Source organism: Poecilia mexicana, unplaced genomic scaffold (genome assembly GCF_051168715.1).
Source record: "Poecilia mexicana isolate PSO_F unplaced genomic scaffold, ASM5116871v1 scaffold_13, whole genome shotgun sequence".
Classification (NCBI taxonomy): Eukaryota; Metazoa; Chordata; class Actinopteri; order Cyprinodontiformes; family Poeciliidae; genus Poecilia; species Poecilia mexicana.
In genome coordinates this window covers 13,190,633-13,208,043 of record NW_028263382.1, presented here as the reverse complement: position 1 = coordinate 13,208,043, position 17,411 = coordinate 13,190,633, and the positions used below count along the sequence as shown (strand labels likewise).

Here is a 17,411-nt window from a genome sequence, read left to right as displayed (position 1 = left end):
GGAATTAAAATAAAATGAAATCACAAAATATGTCACTTTCAGCATAACAAAAATAACTGACAGAATTCTTGGATAAATAAAAATGTCAAGATTTCAGGAAACAAAACACAAAGAAAAACAATTTTCCATTTCATGCCACTCAGTGATTTTCACTTCAACTAATCCCTTCAGCTATCCGTGTTTTGCAATCTTTATCAGACACAGTGACAAATTATGTATATTTGTGGGATTATATATAGGTTAAGTAAAGGTGTTAATAAATAAGTAATATACATATTGCAAGATCAGTAACAAAGAGCAATGATTGTAATGCAATTTAGTGTTACAAATGTCCACTTTTCATGAAAAAGCTGTGTCCACACTGTTGTATGAGATCTTACTGTACATACCTTCACCTGGCACAAGTAATGATGCCAAAGATGGGAAAAGTTAAGTAGATGGTTGGAAATAAAAACAAATATAGGAATATAGGAAAATGCAGATTTCCAACAATCCTCATCTTACTATTTAAAAATAAAATCTAATAATGTTCCAGCACTGTGTAGCCCTTGAATTCAATATCCTGTGTAAAAATAATATTGGGTTAAAACAACTTTATTGTCCAATACTGTATTTTCAGACCAATTTAGGGTGGAGGACAAAAAGCCCTTCTTCAAAGTATTACACCAAATAACAATGATAACTGTTACAATGGATGAAATGAGGATTCTCAATAGAAACTCATGCCATTATGAGTTGTTTTTTTTTATATATATTTGTATGTGCCTGTGCCTCTTTGTGGACAACAGAGACAAGGAAGATGAAGAACCAACATATGAGATGGGAAATTATAGTCGGAAGGGTTTTAAATTGTTTCCAGCAAACAGAGAGGAGAAAACAAAGGTTGTGTCCATTTGATTTTCTGTTGCTGTAGCAAAAATACAGGTTTCAATCAAATGTACCCGTGGTTAATAATAGCAAATAGAAAAGGAGAAAAAAAAAATTTAAAAAAGAGTCTTTAGAACATTTAACAATGAAAACAACCAAGAAAAAAGAAAGGAGTCAAGTGATCGTGGAGCAAACACAACAATGGATAACATGAATTACTACTTCATGGAGTGGTGCTGCCACCTCGATAAGGTCAAGATGACAAGAATCCACTCAACCTAAAGAGTGGGTTTTAAAAGCAAAATAAATAAATAAAAAATAAAAAAGATTGCCAATGAGGAGGGCAGCTGGTTTTCTAATAACAAAACTCATAATTTCTCCAGGGAGAAGAAAATTTACAGGCATGTTTACACTCATCTGAATGATTTATCATCTGTCCCTCTCAGGGGTCCAATGAATTTAATAATCAAAATTAAATCAGCATTTTGTTGATCAGAGAGAAAGAAAAAAATGGCTTGTTTTGCATAGCAAATAAAATTCTACGTCAACCTGGTCTTCATTTTTAATAAAAAGCACTTAACATATTCACAAAAAAAACATCACTGTCTTTTTTTACATTTATATTTTAAATGTAGTTATTGAGGGTTCAATGAATTCTTACAGTTTCCCCTTGAGGGGAAAAAGATTGGAGGGAATATGCACAGTTGTGTCAGGTGTGTTTGCATATCTGTCATTATATGTATCCTGTGTGTCCTGTCTGTATCTCAGATGTTTGGATAAGCTCAAAATGACAATAAAACTTATGTTCTGATATATTTGACCACTTGGGGGATATTATACACTGTGTTTGGAGAAAGGAATGGTCAAAAAAGAAATATTCCTGACACAGCAAACCACTATGTATTGCACCTGTTTTGAACTGTACGGAATGAGTAAAAAGACGCAAGTACCCCTAGGCCACCTTTTTTTTCAATAAACAATATGAAAGAAAATGGGGAGATTTTTTTTTTAAATCTGCTGATAAAATATTTTAATGGTAGAAATAAATTTGCCAAAAAAGGCATCTGTAAAGCTGAAACATTAAAAGAGTTACTCATGTTTAGCTTTTAAAACAAACCAATTTGAATAATCTTTGGGGAATTCCTATTGTCTGTTTGATGAACTCTAAAAAAGGAGTATGGCAAATATCTCTATTATCTGAATTTTTTACATTGGAGCTCCATTGCCTTTTTTCAGTGAGTTGGAGCCTAACAAAGGTAGGGAGTAAATCAAGTTGTCGGCTTATAGGCCCTACACAGAGAAGCAAAGGATTATCTTAGAAACTTCAAACTTTTCTCGCTGACTATTTAGCAGTTAGGTATAGCTGAAATAAGATGCAGAGATGCTGTGCTTAATTTGCATTAGTGAGGGTTTTGATGGTTAAAAGCCTTTATAGGAAAAAGATAAGTTGCTGTAAAAGGGATTGCAATTCAGCTACTGAATCTCATAATCTTGTATTCATTAAATACAATTTAATTAAATGTAATCCTGTATGCATCTTCTCAGCATAAGTTAGGGCTTTAAGACTTATAATTAAATATTCAAACGAATGAATATACATAAAAACAACAGGCTTCCAAGGCATTACAGCTGAAAGATGATTAGGATTGTCCAGAAGCTTCTTGCACATTGGCCTCAAAACTTTCACATCATCTACAGTGATGCAGGGCTTTACTGAAAGAATAAAGAATTTTGCATGTGAAATAAGTATATAATTTTAAAAAATACATCAAGTGCAAGTCCAGTATCCAAAACTGGTGCAGTTACATTTACTGAAGATAAAGGTGGACTGTAAGCTAACTTTAAGAGCTGATGGACAGTTTTGTAGATGGTGTGGAACCATTATTTTAAATTGAAAAATACTACACAAGGACTCCACAAATGAAGGAAAGAGCTCCAATAATTCAAACACTGAAATGTTGTTTTCACTGGAAAACAAGTTGAACTGGCGGAAATCTGCAGATGCATTACTGGAGAACAAATTGGATAGAAAACGTGACACTGAGAATGTTTTTCTGTTAAGAACTGATAGACTAAATTTTTGATTAAAACATTCATGTAATTTCCTCATATTGTTGCATAACCTCTGGAGGTTTATGGTGGACTGGGCTATACCACTGAAAGCTAGAGAGGAATATGTGTAAATAAAAACATAATATAATCTCCAATATGCTTGTGAAAACATAGTTTTTTCTGTAATATATTCATGACCCTCACTTTAAACAGCATCATCCATGCAACTGAGTTGGAGGTTATAAGTTCTGCCTCTTCTTTGGAGCTTCATTTGTTGAAGTCAGGTACTCTTGAAAAGTTCTATATAATTAATGCCCAACTAAATAAAGTCTGTCTTACAAAGCATTGTCTGTCTGTTATCAACATGTCTTAATATGGTGAAATGAGTGAACCCTTGATTAGGGGGTGAACGCTTTAAGTTTCAAACTCTGTATCTATGGTTGCGGCTGACATTTTGAGTTATTGAGTTCCATGAAAATATTTGTCACATGTTTATTTACCCTAAATAGGCAGCTAATACTGGTAGCTTAATATAGATCAAATGTCATCAAACTGCTCATATTTTTTAGGATTCTTTTGGTTGTTGAGTTTTAGGAAGTAATAAACCTTTTTATTTGAAATCACTGTTTTCCAGTTAGTAACCAACCCACTGCATAACATAAGTTACTGTACTTGTTGCCAGGGTGACATTGGCAAGAACAGATGTGTCTTTTAAATACATCTGTACATTTTCAGCTAAAAAAACTCAAAGAACAGTTATACAAAAGAGCACTACACAAAAAAAGGGCAGATTATGCAATCAGTTGGGAAAGTGACCTGTTGCTCAGGAAGACAAAGGGAAATAATTACAGACACAGTACTTTTTTGATTGAAACAACAGTTCTGACAATACTACAAATGGGTCAATAATTGTTATAAACTAACAGGTATTCCTACTATTATATGCTTGCTGTATTTGTTGTTTATGCATGTTGTGATCAGTACATACCATAATAGATCCCTGCTTGCTTTGCATAACAGGACCTCTCATTATTATTATTGTCAGAAACCTTTGGCATTGTAAATCATTACTTAATTTGCAGTTAAGTTTTCCAGCAGAGTAACTGTTCTTTGTGCATATATTTATTGGAAGTTTAGTAGAAAGCACACAAGTTTATTTTAGACATATGCTAAGGTTTTATTCTCATGATTTTCTTTTTAAAAAGTATTCCCTTATCTAAAAAATACTTTGTGCATGACAACTGAAGTAATCGCACACAAACAAAAGGATCTTCACACATATTACTTATGTTAAAAGTTTTGTGGGACATTTGAACTGAACTGATTTGAATTTATTTGGTAATAGCCCAAATGAGTGTAGTATTCACACTTCATGACCACAGTCAAGAATCATCACTGAGCACAAAAGCATGAGAAAGCTAAGATCTTATTTCAGTCGTGGTCCTCCAGATACCAACATGCAATACAAACACCCAACAAGTGGAAAACAAGCAATGTGGGTAAAAATGGAAAGGTAGAAAAAACCAAGGGCCCTACAATTAAATTTATGTACAAATTGGTAACCATGTTAAGTTATTTTTAAAAGACTCAAAAAATTACTTTATTTGTTTTGACAATTTAATACACCACACAGCTGCAGTATACAAGACACTGCTCTTATATAAAGACTTAAATTTGTAAGGAACACAATCTGTTAAATTTTCTTGAATGGAATAATGGCGAATATGTCTTACAAATGAAAAATCATTCATCATAGGCTATGTTAACACAGCAGGTCCTTACACTCAATTAGGATTGACTTCTGTGTGAACAGTTTGTGATCTAAAATCGACCCGCATGCGCAGAAGAAGAATGCAGGCGTCACACAGCAGTGAACTATTTACATAAGTAGTAATGGGTGCTGTCATCTATGGGTCAATTTTAAAGTTATTCAGCAATGGAAGCTGATGGTGTCGTCATAACAAAAAAAGTGAGCAACATTTGAAATAGACTGCGGGTTTTCCTACCGTTAAATAATGTGATGCATTGTAAGTGTGAGCATAATGGAATTTCTACAAATACTTAAATTATCTTCCTAAATTATTTATTTTCTGCTTGAAAAATAAAGTTGATACACGTTTTATGTTTTTTCTTTGTAACCGATAACTCCTGTATGAAATCAAAAACACTTTGATCCATTGCAAATTTATCCAAATCCAAAATACCGTTAGTCCAGAAAAGACAGATTGAACAACTGATTAGGGAGCAAGAAAGGTTTAGGGGTATCAGTAAATGACATCAAACTCCTGCCACAATCCTGATTTAGCGCCATTTAACATAGACTCCTATGGGACAATGGAGGGCTTGATGCCAAATATAGAATATGTGACTTGGTTACCAATGCACTCTGCGCATGGTTCTGCCTGGAGATGCATATACTGCAAAGTGTTTGTATCTAATTACTTCTGCTCTGTCCTCTGACAACTGTCCTCATATGCTGTCATCCTGAGTAACGCTTGTTGTTGCAGCACCAGACTGCTGCCAGGGGGCTTTTCTAATGTGTTGGGAGCAGCATTGTTGAGTTGTGATGCTCTAAGTAAAGAGTTGGTTATTACACCATCCTATCTTGACAAGCCAACTCCTCCGGGAGGGCAAAAGACAGGGGTGGCAAAAGGGAGAATTTTGCATAAGGTAAGAAAAGTGAGAAGACAGAAACAGGAGCAGGAATTTACAAACATGTCAGAAATTCTCAGGGTGTAAGCTAAATTTGTGGAAAAATAATCTTGCAGGGAGCTGCACATTTGGTGAACTGGGCAAGGTGCAGCGAAGTACTACAAATAAGAGAGTGTAATCTCCAGTAATCAGGCACACACAAACATTACTGCATTCTTGGATGATTAAACACTGCACAGTTTGCTCACACATGTCTGACAAAGACCAACCTTGCCAGCCAGGTTTGCAGACCGGCTTGACATCAATGTGCACCGGGACACTTTGCAAGGCTCTCTTCTGGCCACAATCCCAAGCCGTCACCTGGATCTCATAGTGTTGCTGTCGGTCAAAACTCAGCTTCTCTGTGTTTCGGATGTTTCCTAATGGGAAGAGAAGGTCAAAGTCAAGGTCAACCAAAAGAGCTTCTTAACAGGGCACACATATAATTGACATGAACAAATCATGAGGGAAGTGTTATAAGCAAGAAAAAGAGGCAGCAGCTGTGGCTATGTCAGTCTATTGTATTCATGTCGTTAAGGGATACTTGAAACAAGAATGAGTTGTTGTATTTTGTGTGTTTGTTGAATAAGGATTTAGGTCAGTTTGCCCTTTGTCAATGAACTCTCCTGTTTCATAAAGTTGAAACCACATAGAAACATTTTTTTTCCCTCACAGTCTGAAAGTAATCAGACCAAACTGCTGCCTTAAACCGAGTTATCCTCATCATTGAGATGAAAATGAACCTTGACCCGGTGACTTTGCTCTTCTGTGAAGGGCCATTTGTTTTTGTAGTTGCCGTTTAGTTTCTCCAAACTCCTTCCTACCGTAAGAATCTTATGACTTTTCTTGGTTGTTTCATATGACTAAACTTCAACTATAAGGCATCAACCTATAGCTTTCCTGAAGTGTGAAAAGTAATTAAAATGCTTCAAAACAAACTTGCAGTTGTCAGCTATTTTCAGTAACAATTAGTTAAAAGTTTATTTGACATCCTTTCAGTGAGCTTTAAGAAATTCACATAAAACATTGACATATTTAAGTCCCGTTTATATACATTAAGGCAGACTTTAAGCTTAATGTATATACTTTTTTATCTAATTCTTTTAATGGGACTGTTTCTGAAGCCTTATCAACAGTATTCATATTACATTAGATCATGATAAATCTATAAAACAGCAAGCGTTACTCTCCTCTATTCTGTTTTGGATACTGCAAATTAGTCAATCTAAAGTTTTTTGTCACTCTTACCACACTTTATGTATGTGCTCCTACTTATTTACAAAGACAGTGTGTGAGTGTTTGCTTCAAGGAGTAATGGTTATTTAATCTTACATCATCATTATGTATCATTGTCAAATTAACTTTAATGGCTTAACGTAATCACTGTAACAAATGAGATCACAGTGGAGATGACAGGTACCTTCTATCTCCTTAAGGGGTCTGATTAACTGTAATGCTTCCCAAAATTGGGTACATGTTTCCATTAAATACTTGTCGCCTCCTCGTGTAAAGACATTGCTGCTTGTTGGCCCCCTGTTCACCTCTCAGTGGTTACTTTTCTGAAAGCAGTAATTACTCATACCCACCAGCATCAACATTAAATCTCTGATTTTATCAACATTCAGTAGTAGAAGTGGGATTGCTGTTGTCCTGAAAATTTGTAAGCTCATTATATTAAGCACAGCCATGACTCAGTGACTAATTCTGCTTAATTCAACATTTGCTACAGCACACCTCTGGGAGAATGGGTGGTTGCCTCGTATTTGAAAATGGCATTTAGGAGTTATGTAGCGGTTCAACAAGATATTGGGGCATGAGATAATTTGATAATATTTCTCTTCAAAGGGAAGTCTGTCTCGCAGCTGCTGACAGCATGACCTTGTCCATAAAAAATAGCTGTTAGGCAGTGATTCCTTTGGACCCACACTGGCGTCATGTCAGGAAAGTGTGATGATGATGATGATGAAGATTAAGTATTCTCTGTATTTTCTGAGTGGATTAGGTGAAGTCTTTCTGCAACCAGAGATTGCTCCTAGGAGATTCCACTTATGCTTTGAGAAACCAGAGAAAGAAGAAATTTCAACGCTTTTTTTGGCATCACCACCATAATGGAGTTAGACAAGTACAAACACATCAACTGTGGTTAAACATGAACTGATCACAGATTCTTTTAAGGACAAATTGTGATTTAGAAAACATCTATTTGCAAAATAATTATGATTTTAAGTTTTCTTCAAAATATTATTAAAACTTCATCTCGTAGTGACAAAACTCAGCTGATTGTATCCTGTCATCTTGTGAGCTGGCTGTAGCTTTGGTAATATGTTTTGTTTTGTTCGCCTCCCCCCCCCCCAACTCTTCCAGGTGTATTTATAAAACTATAGCACCACAAGCCTTGTTTTTGCAGTTTAAATGGTGTCTAAATCACTTGAATTTCTATTTCTAGATGTGCAACAAACTGCACAGCAAAAATCAATGTTGTTGAAAATTAAGTTGTGAGTCTTGGTATTCCTCCAGCTCAAAGTGATCCACTTCATTAAAATTCTGAGCAATGTGCTACAATTAGACCTGCTGCATTCAGGCACATAAATCAATCCAAGTTTGACATAATAGCCTGGCATCTTTGCTTAAATGCATTTTATATATACCGGCAGGTTAAAACTAACAAAGTAAAGATCTTTCTACATACCTGTTTACTAAGGAAATTAGTTTAGTGTTTCGTTGCCAAGCAAGAATACATGTTGGTTCAGTTTTTTGAGTGAAACAGGAATAATTTTTTACATCACTCTGTTCAAGTACTGATATGATAACACTGCACATGTTTTTTTTGCATAGCACCCAATAAAAATATAATGAACATTTAAAAGAAATTCAAAAATCCAGCTTTGTCAAAAACAAATTACAGTGGTCCTCATTTTTTCTCAGAACAAAGGAAAACAAATTCACCTGCACATGTTTGTATTACAGATGGAAATAATTCAAGTGGAGTTTGTAAGTGCTACAATTTTGATGAGATTCTGGCACAAAGCATTCTGTGTCCATGTTGGTTTTCTGAGAAAAAAGAAACTATACTAGATATTTATTTAGAAGCGACTGCAAAATTTAAGAGGATCATTCATACAAATGTCTGTCTATTGTGATTCTCTGCACTTTAATTATCCAAGAAAAACTTTAACTGACCAGAGTACAAGAACAAAGCACTACAGTACTAATTTGAGTGCTAATAATGAAATACTCTTCCCATAAAGAGAACTGGGAATGCTATTCACTTATTTAGGAGAAAATATAGACTGAAAATAACAGCTAAGTAAAAGTAATCACACCATTCTCTTAAAGCTGCAGTAGGTAACTTGAGTTAAGATAAGGTTCTGCACTATGTACAATCCCAACGCTAACCCTGTGTACAGTGACAGCTTTACTTTTTGGAAATGTTCCATCCCTTTATAATTGTGGTCCAGTTTTATAACTGAACTATTCACATAAAAGTATTTAATCCTCATTTTGCAATGTGCTCTGAATAGTCTTTACATTATTAATTGATTTAGTTTATACTGCATATTGCATCAAAAAAAAAGCTTACATATTCAGCACAAGCATGAGTCTGACAAGTTGTAATCATCCTAGATTTCTTAGCATGTCAAAACTGATAAGTTCCTTTAAAAATGTAGATAGAAATAGAAAGTGATGAGATACTTGGCCTTTTTTTTCTCCAGAAACTTCTGTCTCCAGTCGTAGTGTTGTTTTCTTTTTAAGTCTTTAAGACTTATAAGTTGTTAGCATAATAAATGTGTTTTACTACTTCATTTTTTTGTGGCATGTACTGAGGCATCCTGCAATGCTGAATATATTTATTCTCATTTCTACTCACCATTTCGATCTATAGCAAAAGGCGTGTTAGTGGTGGTGATCTGGTAGTTGCAGATCTGGCTGTACTGTGGCGAACAGTCCTGATCTGTGGCCTCGACTTGCAGGATGCTGTCATAAATCTTTCCTTCTGTCACAGCAGCTCTGTACTGTGGCTCTCGAAACACGGGAGCAAACTCATTCACATCATTGACCTGGATGTGTACCACTGCCCTGCAGACAACACACAGACACAGGGGAGGGGAAAGTTCAAACTAAAGTATCATCTGCATAGAGTGCTATACAGGTTAAAACAGTTTTTACTCCAACTTATGGAAATAAAAGTATTCTGCTTGTATTAAAGTAAGATGTAATGCATGCATTTTTTTCTTTATGTCACCGTTGACAAGCTATTAGTCTTAATAATTTGAATAGATTTACCTACTGCTTGTCATGCTTTGCTGGAAAACCAGAGATGTTACAGAAAGCAAAACCAATAGATTATGAAAGTGTCCAAAAGACTGATACTTCACTGCTGTCAAATGGTTTAACTAAAAATATTTGACTTCTTCAAACTGTGTGCAGTCAAAATGCTTGAAAATTAATTGAGAAAAATGTTGCTGATCACAACAGTAAGATGATAAGTGTGAAATATTTAAGATAAAAGGGGTACTGAAAGCTGTGAGGATCACTATGAGTTTGGTTTCAATGTAAAATTCTGACCAAAGATAAAACAGATATTCAAGACTTTGCTGTTCAATTTTTGACCTTTCGTTTTGTAATACTAAGGAAATATTGCATGGTTCTCAAGATGTTTTTTCAAAATTCATTGTTGCCTGTAAATAAATGAATTCAGCTGTATTTCAGCATCAAATAACGTCGAGCTCAACCCATGATGCCATTTTCTTTCTTAGTAACTGTCAGTCAAGAAAATAGTGTTTAATAAAGGTTTGCTGTTTGTTTTCTTCCCCCTGCAACAGCAGATAAAAAAGACAAGAGAGTAAATATAAGCAGAACAGAAGATTTTTTAATGTAACTGATAAAAGGTCATGAGTTAGTTTCAAGTTTTCCATTTCATTTAACCTCATCCCTGCTCAGTCATGCCTTGAAAAGCTTAGCCATAGCTTTTACAAATTCTATAAAACAATATCTAAACCAACAAAGAGGATACATTTTTATGTGTATTAACAGAACAAAAAATGTGCTGCAAATTAATAGCAGGTTAATTTGTATTAAATATTCATTTGAGATTTCCTTAATTAAATCAAAGAAATGTATTCCTTTTAAAAAATGAACTTGCAGAAATAGTCCTTTGTTTAAATAAAATACAGGCAGAGATGACTGATAATTAACTACTCACAAGCAAAAGTAGTGTGTTGCTTAAAGACAAAGGGATACAGATTACCATGTACCTTAGTGGATTAGCAGCTGAGCACTACAAAATCATTTGACTACAAAGATCCCTATAAAACAATCCAGCTACAACTGTAGCAGACTGGAACACTGGGAGGATGGAGACATTTTCATTTTGTCTTATCTTTGTCCAGCATACACAAACAAAGACCAGTTTTTAAGCCTCAATACACTCACAATTTAATATAAATCCATCCAACAAATGGTAAACCAGTACTAAAAAAAATAAATATGTCAGAAAAAGGCAGCCTTGCTGGAAACAAAAAGAATTTAGTCACATATTTAAAGCTGGATTCATTCTAATAAGTTCAGTTGGTTAATTTTTACTTATTACACACACAGACACAACTTTGATCAGGGAATCGATGCTATCTCAGCTGAAACTCATCACTGTCACTAACAGTTATGTTGTTCTACATTCGTGCTTTAGTTGTTTCTTTGCTCTTGTGGCTAGAAGACAGACATTAATAAATTACTTTTAAAAGCTGTTTAGCATTTTAATAACCAATTAAATTAAGTAATTAGGACAGAACAAATAGAAATTTCAGCAGGCAAATTACTTAGTAATAATGAAAGTACTTTCATGCAAATTCATTGCGGTTGCATTGGCTTTCAATATCAAGATAGCTACATATTTTCCAAAGTTTTCTCAACTCAATTTTCTCAACTAAAAATGTACATGTTGGGTAAAACGTTTTATGACATTTAGTCACAAAACTAAATATCATTTAGTTTTAATTATTCCAAAAGTGTGCTATCAGTACCTATGATACCTATAAAATTGCATGAGCTTGCATCTATGTGGATTTTCAATGAATTTATGTTTTCGCATCCACCTGAATAATTTGTAGTTGCGCCCCTGTCACGACCTTCTAATCGCCTCCTCGTGGGACTTTCCCAGCGCGGGTTGGCATCCTGCCAAATTTACCCTTGCCTAATAAAACTGGCAATTATTGACAAAATGTCGCACAGAAACCGTAACACAATGCTACATACTGGTCAAATAAGAGGTAAACATCTTACAGAGTAGTTTTGGCGTGTTTTTATCGTGTACTGACCTGAAAGATAATAAAATAGAAGTCAGCTAAGACAACCAAAGCGCTGCCTTTAGCATCCAGATTGCGTTTGAGGCAAACCGGAACTCCGCCCCAAAACCCACCCGGAAGCAACGCCCCGCAAACAAAAGTTCCGCTTCGCCACTACTGCTCCCATCCCAAACCCCAGGAAAGCACGATAAATGCAGGCAGATTAACATGCCGAAATGTAATCAAAATATAATTTGTTCATTAAAATAAAAATATAATAAAAAAACATAGATTAAATTATACAGAAAAATATTTCAAAATTATAAAACAACCAAAATAATGTGGTTGCATTTTTAGGTGCACCACATACACATGAAAAATTACAGTAAGTCAGCTCCATTATGGACCAGAACAGCAATCAAAACTAACCTGTTTCAGGGCTTGATAAAACAAAAATGTACTTGTTTATAATTGCACTTCAAGTAGAAATAAATTATTTTACTACACCCTCTTCAAGTTCTGGACCCTAGTACAGAATACACAAATGCATACGTGGGTGACAGTGATGAATCGCTGAGCTTTAGGAAAGGTGGAATGTTAATGGTGATGCTAACAGCAGCAGAAGATGGTAATAAGATGCTCTGACAGATGATAGCAGTACCAGTGTGCACAGTAAATCCCTCAGCCAGCCTTGTTTTGTCATATTAATGCAGTTCTCACATAAACATTTCCCCCCTCGAGCTTCGCCTCTCTCCCCAAATAGTGAGTGAGCAAGCATATGCTCCGCTCCTGTGGGACTCACATTTGTGAGCGTCATTATGCATTCACGCACACGAATGAATAGAATATAACTAAATGCAGTAATTGTGAAGATGTCTCTGCGTCCATGTGAGCGTGCGTTCTCTGCTGATGGCGCACATCTGGCTGGAACAGACACCTCGTACTCTGGGGTGACTAGATATTTTTGTGTACTGTGAGTGTAGGAGTTTGTGTTTGTGAGTGTGCATGTCTGTGGCTTATAGTCCTAAAAGCTTGCCAAGGTGGGCCCAGGGCCGCTGTCGCTCCCCATGACAGGTGTCAGTGTGCTTGTAGGGGTTCACAACAAGTCAGAGAGACGCACAAAACAGCGAGGGCCTGTGTGACCCCAAAGGTGAGAGAATGATTATGACGACAACCAAACTGGATAGAAAGTATCGTCAGGGAGATGATTAGTCAAACAGTGTCAAGCTACGTCACATAGTTATTGATAAAGCAACATCGAGAGCCTACTTTTTATTTAGTATCATTTATTAACAGGATGGTCTCAGTAAAACTTTATTAGTTGGAAATGACCTGTACTCTGCATGTATCATGTTCCGTGTTTAGCTTATATTATTTAGCGTGATCTGCCTTTAAAATGCTCCCTCAACACACTGATTTAGAAGACATGCAATTTAGCCCCCCTGGTGTTTTACTAGTTGAAAGATAATGACAATAAAGCATATTTATATTACCCGGGATGCATTATCAGTCAAGAACTGGAACATTAAACCCCCGTTTGGCATCAAGCTGTGTGCTACATCAATTTAAAGATAGTTATCATGTAAATTGATCTTGCAGACTGTGGATGAAAGGCACATTACATTTTTTTTTCTTTGTAAATGCAGTACCTGACTTGGTTTCAAACTCAGATTATGAGTAACTTGCAAGAAAAATGGTAGCAGTCCCAGCCAGAGACTTCAGTCTGCAATATATAATCACATACTTCAGTGTTAACATGAATTCAGTGGTTAAAGTCTGCACTAACCTTTCTGTGACCTACAGTCATGGGTAAAAGTTCTGAAACTGAAAAAAAAAAAATCGCATTTCTCACAAACACAAATGTAATTTTTTTTGACGGTGGCAATTTGCAGTTAGTGGAGGCTGCTATGAGAACAGATAGAAATAACTGTATAAAAAGTTAATAAAATTAACTTAATCGCAAAAGTTTTGCTCTGCCTCAAAACAACCATTTCAGTGAGGTCAGGAGAAAGTGTTAGTGAGGGTACGGCAGCTCATATCACCCTGTCAGTCTGATTGAATTAGAAGAGTAGAGTGGTTGCTCTAAAAGGGAGTGGAGCCTGAAATCATCCTTCATTTGTCAACCATGGTTACCTCCAAGAAAACACATGCTGTCTTTGTTGCTTTAAATCACAACGGCTTCATGGACGAACAGACTACTGCTAGTAGAATTTTATCCAAATCAACAATGTATCATATTGTCGAGAACTGCAAGGAGAGGTTCCCATGCTCTGATGTAAGATTAAGACATCCCCCCAAAAAAGTACAAGTGCCAGGATTGTTTCCTGAGTAGAATTCAACTAAGGTAATGTGTTGCCACCATTGCAGAGCTTGACCAGCAATGGGAACAGAAAAGACCCAGAGGCCCATTCTCTACTGTGACTAAAACATGGCCAAAAACAAAGAATGGGGTAAAAACATTATGATCTTTTGGGCTTTGGGCTTTTTGAAACCTGCTAGTCCAGTAGACTTAGTTTGAACAAGGACCAAAATTGCCACTTTTGTTACATTTTCAGCTGGTGTAATTCACTATTATTTGATGTTTTGACTGTGAGGTGGAGCTGTTTTGTTAATACTTTCTCAGACTTAGAGACAGTTGTGTCTGTGGTCATTCCTGTTTTGGTGAGGAGTTTCTGCATTGAATTCACTCCTTCATGAGAGACTAACAAGCTTTGTTTATGGTTCTGGTTGTGCTTCGATTCAACTGAAAAAACTCATTTTATAATTGAATTAAAAATGAATTATTCAAAGTTATTGACAACTACATAGGCAAACCATTAATGTAAATTCTGATTCCCAGCATTTCTGCTTCCCTGCGGTCTATGACCTTACACACGTTCAGATCCTCAGGCTTTGTTTCAATCTTCTCCTTTTTCTGCTTTTAGGGCATTCTCTCTTTGCAGACCCATCTGGTGGTCAATCTGTGACTCAAGATAACATTTAGCTTCCAATATGGAAGCTAAAAGACAAGGAAGACCAGAGATTAGAGGCATCCAAAGTCAGTCCTTAAGAGTTGGTATCCTACATGATTAAGTTCTCTTTTTGTAGTAACTTTCTCCTCAGCATTCTCAATGTTCTTCTGCAGAGGCCTTCTAGCAAGTCATCAATTTAATTCAGCTGTGTTGAACCAGGGAGAGAACCAAAACATACAGGATTCAGACTGTTTAGGAATCACTTTGGATATCCCTAATCTAAGGTCTTCCTTATTTCTTTTCTTGAGGGTTCAGCCAATCATTGCCAAGGAAAATGAATACCACTCCTGGATTGGCTGCTTTGCAAATGCCAGCCAATATTGCATTTCGGTATTTCAGCTTCCCAATCTGCATTTTCTTTCCAACGCTGTAGATATACAAAAATATCTGCAAATATTTTAGTTACACTTCACAAAATAAATCTGCAAACACTGAACTGCAAAAAAATGGGGTTCACTGTACTACTAAGCAGTGAAGAGTTATAAAACGCTGATTTATCTTTTGCTTCTTCAAGTCTAATTTAACCTGCTAATATGAATATAAAAGGAATAATTTATTAGAGCTGTTGAATTTTTTTGTGGCACTAGTGGCCTTTATTTACAGTAATCAGATAGTAAATGGGCAGGCAGACTTATAGAGGGAAGGCATGCAGCCAAGATCCCAATGTCAGAAATCATAACACAGATGGCTGCATCTGTACTAATAGCCTCTGTATATGAGGCATCTGCTCTATGCTTATTACAGACACCTCCCTGTTATAAAATGTGTTTGTAAGTCGCCTCAAAACACAATGGTCAACCATGTCTGTTAATATCTGACACATTTCCAAGTTGTTCTGCTTGAGACATGTCCAAATCAGACAGAGACAGTAGTTAGCATGACTATGATCAGCAGTTTTAACTAAGCCCGTACCATCTTCCTCGTTTTTCAGTCAAAGCAACTTTGATTTCCACCAAAGAAAAGCAGCTTTTTAAAAGTCAATAATTAATCAGAGAACTTTGAGAGGTTCTAACAAGAGATTTGATTGCTGCATTGTATCAAATTAATCAAACAGTTTTAACCCACATGCTCCAAATATTCAAATATAGCAGAGAAATAATAAACAATAATTTTCTTTTGTTCTTTTAATAAGCTCAGCTCGTTGATTACTGCAGAAATATATATTTTGCTTAAATATTTTTGGCTAAACATTAAACATATCTGAGCTGATACTTAGGGGTGAAAATGACTGAGATCTTTAGAGTTCATCATTTGCATATAGCACTACAGTGGTGTGGAAAAAGTTTTTGGCCCCTTCCTAAATTACTGTTTTTTGCTTGTAACACTTGAGTGTAACAGTACAGAAAATATTAGCATTTGTGATCACTTCCAGCATGAATGTTTTGTATCATCATTCAGAAATTTTGTGGCCCAACTTTGCAGACAATCCAAGCATTTTAGGTGGAAGAAAAAAGTTTGCTGAAATTATTAAGGCCAAAATAACCCTTAATAAACAAACAAAATACACACTAAGAATTGTTTTCTTTTTACTAAGAGAACAATTCCTTCCATTTATCCCATAATCCACAAGAAATGGATCATAACCACCTGGCCAGAGGCAATGACAGTGTAAAAACACCAAACAGGTTAATCACTGGTAGCCTCATTCCCTTCACACTGTTGACATGAGGACTTTCAGAAGACATGAGATTCAGTATCTAACACTCATTTAGCAAAGGACAGCAACTAAATTCAACATGTTTTCTAATGCTCAAAACTCAAATGACTGATGTTTGTGAGGTAAAACGAATCGACCTAAAACAAGCCTATCAAACTTATTTTCCTTCTGGGCCATATCAACATTACAAATGTCCTCAAAAGACTGGTTGTGGCAGAATATATTGATAAAGTACCCATTACCAAACTGTTAAAATTTTAATAAATAGCTGTCTCTGCATTTGATGAGTACTTCTTAAAATTAAATAATATTGAACATCTTGTCAAATTAATGTGATTTGGCAGATTGCAGATAACAGCAGCTGCTTTGATTTGATTGATAAAATTATATTTAAGCACACAACTCTCATCTTGAAGGTTCTATTTATGTGACCCTCCGGAGTTTAAAGGGCCGTATAAAAAGTTGTTGTGAATCGGATTTAGCCCTCTGGTCTTGAGTTTGACACATGTGACCTAAAGGATTTTCTGTTTACATATCACTTTGCAAACACTTAAAATACTTATCCAGTATATTTTGTAAAGATTTAAATATCTCACCAGGGATGTTTAATGAAGGACCTTCGAAACAGGGAAGATCTAGTCAAGAGCCAGGTGAGGTATCAACCCAATCAAATTATATGCAGAGATATTAAAGCCAGGTGATGCATGTTAATGCCAGGCTGGTATTGTTCCCAGCTTATTTCATATGTATCTGTACTCATTATCTATCAACACACACAACTACTCGAACTAAGTCCTCCCTGAAAACCTCCAACACACACCTCCACAGATAACAGAAAGGCAAGGGACTCAA

At 35.7% G+C, this 17,411-nt stretch overlaps 1 protein-coding gene across 1 annotated transcript in view; it reads right to left on the bottom strand.

Moving 5' to 3' along the window:
• LOC106926667 (calsyntenin-2) overlaps positions 1-12,618 on the bottom strand; it is a 96,321-nt gene extending 83,703 nt beyond the window's left edge. The window contains exons 1-3 of the mRNA XM_088011701.1: positions 11,925-12,618; positions 9,479-9,687; positions 5,841-5,990 (exon numbers count right to left, since the gene is read on the bottom strand). The gene's annotated coding sequence lies outside the window, so the exon portion shown is untranslated. The remainder of the gene's footprint in view (positions 1-5,840; positions 5,991-9,478; positions 9,688-11,924) is intronic.
• Between the last annotated feature and the right edge of the window lie 4,793 nt (positions 12,619-17,411).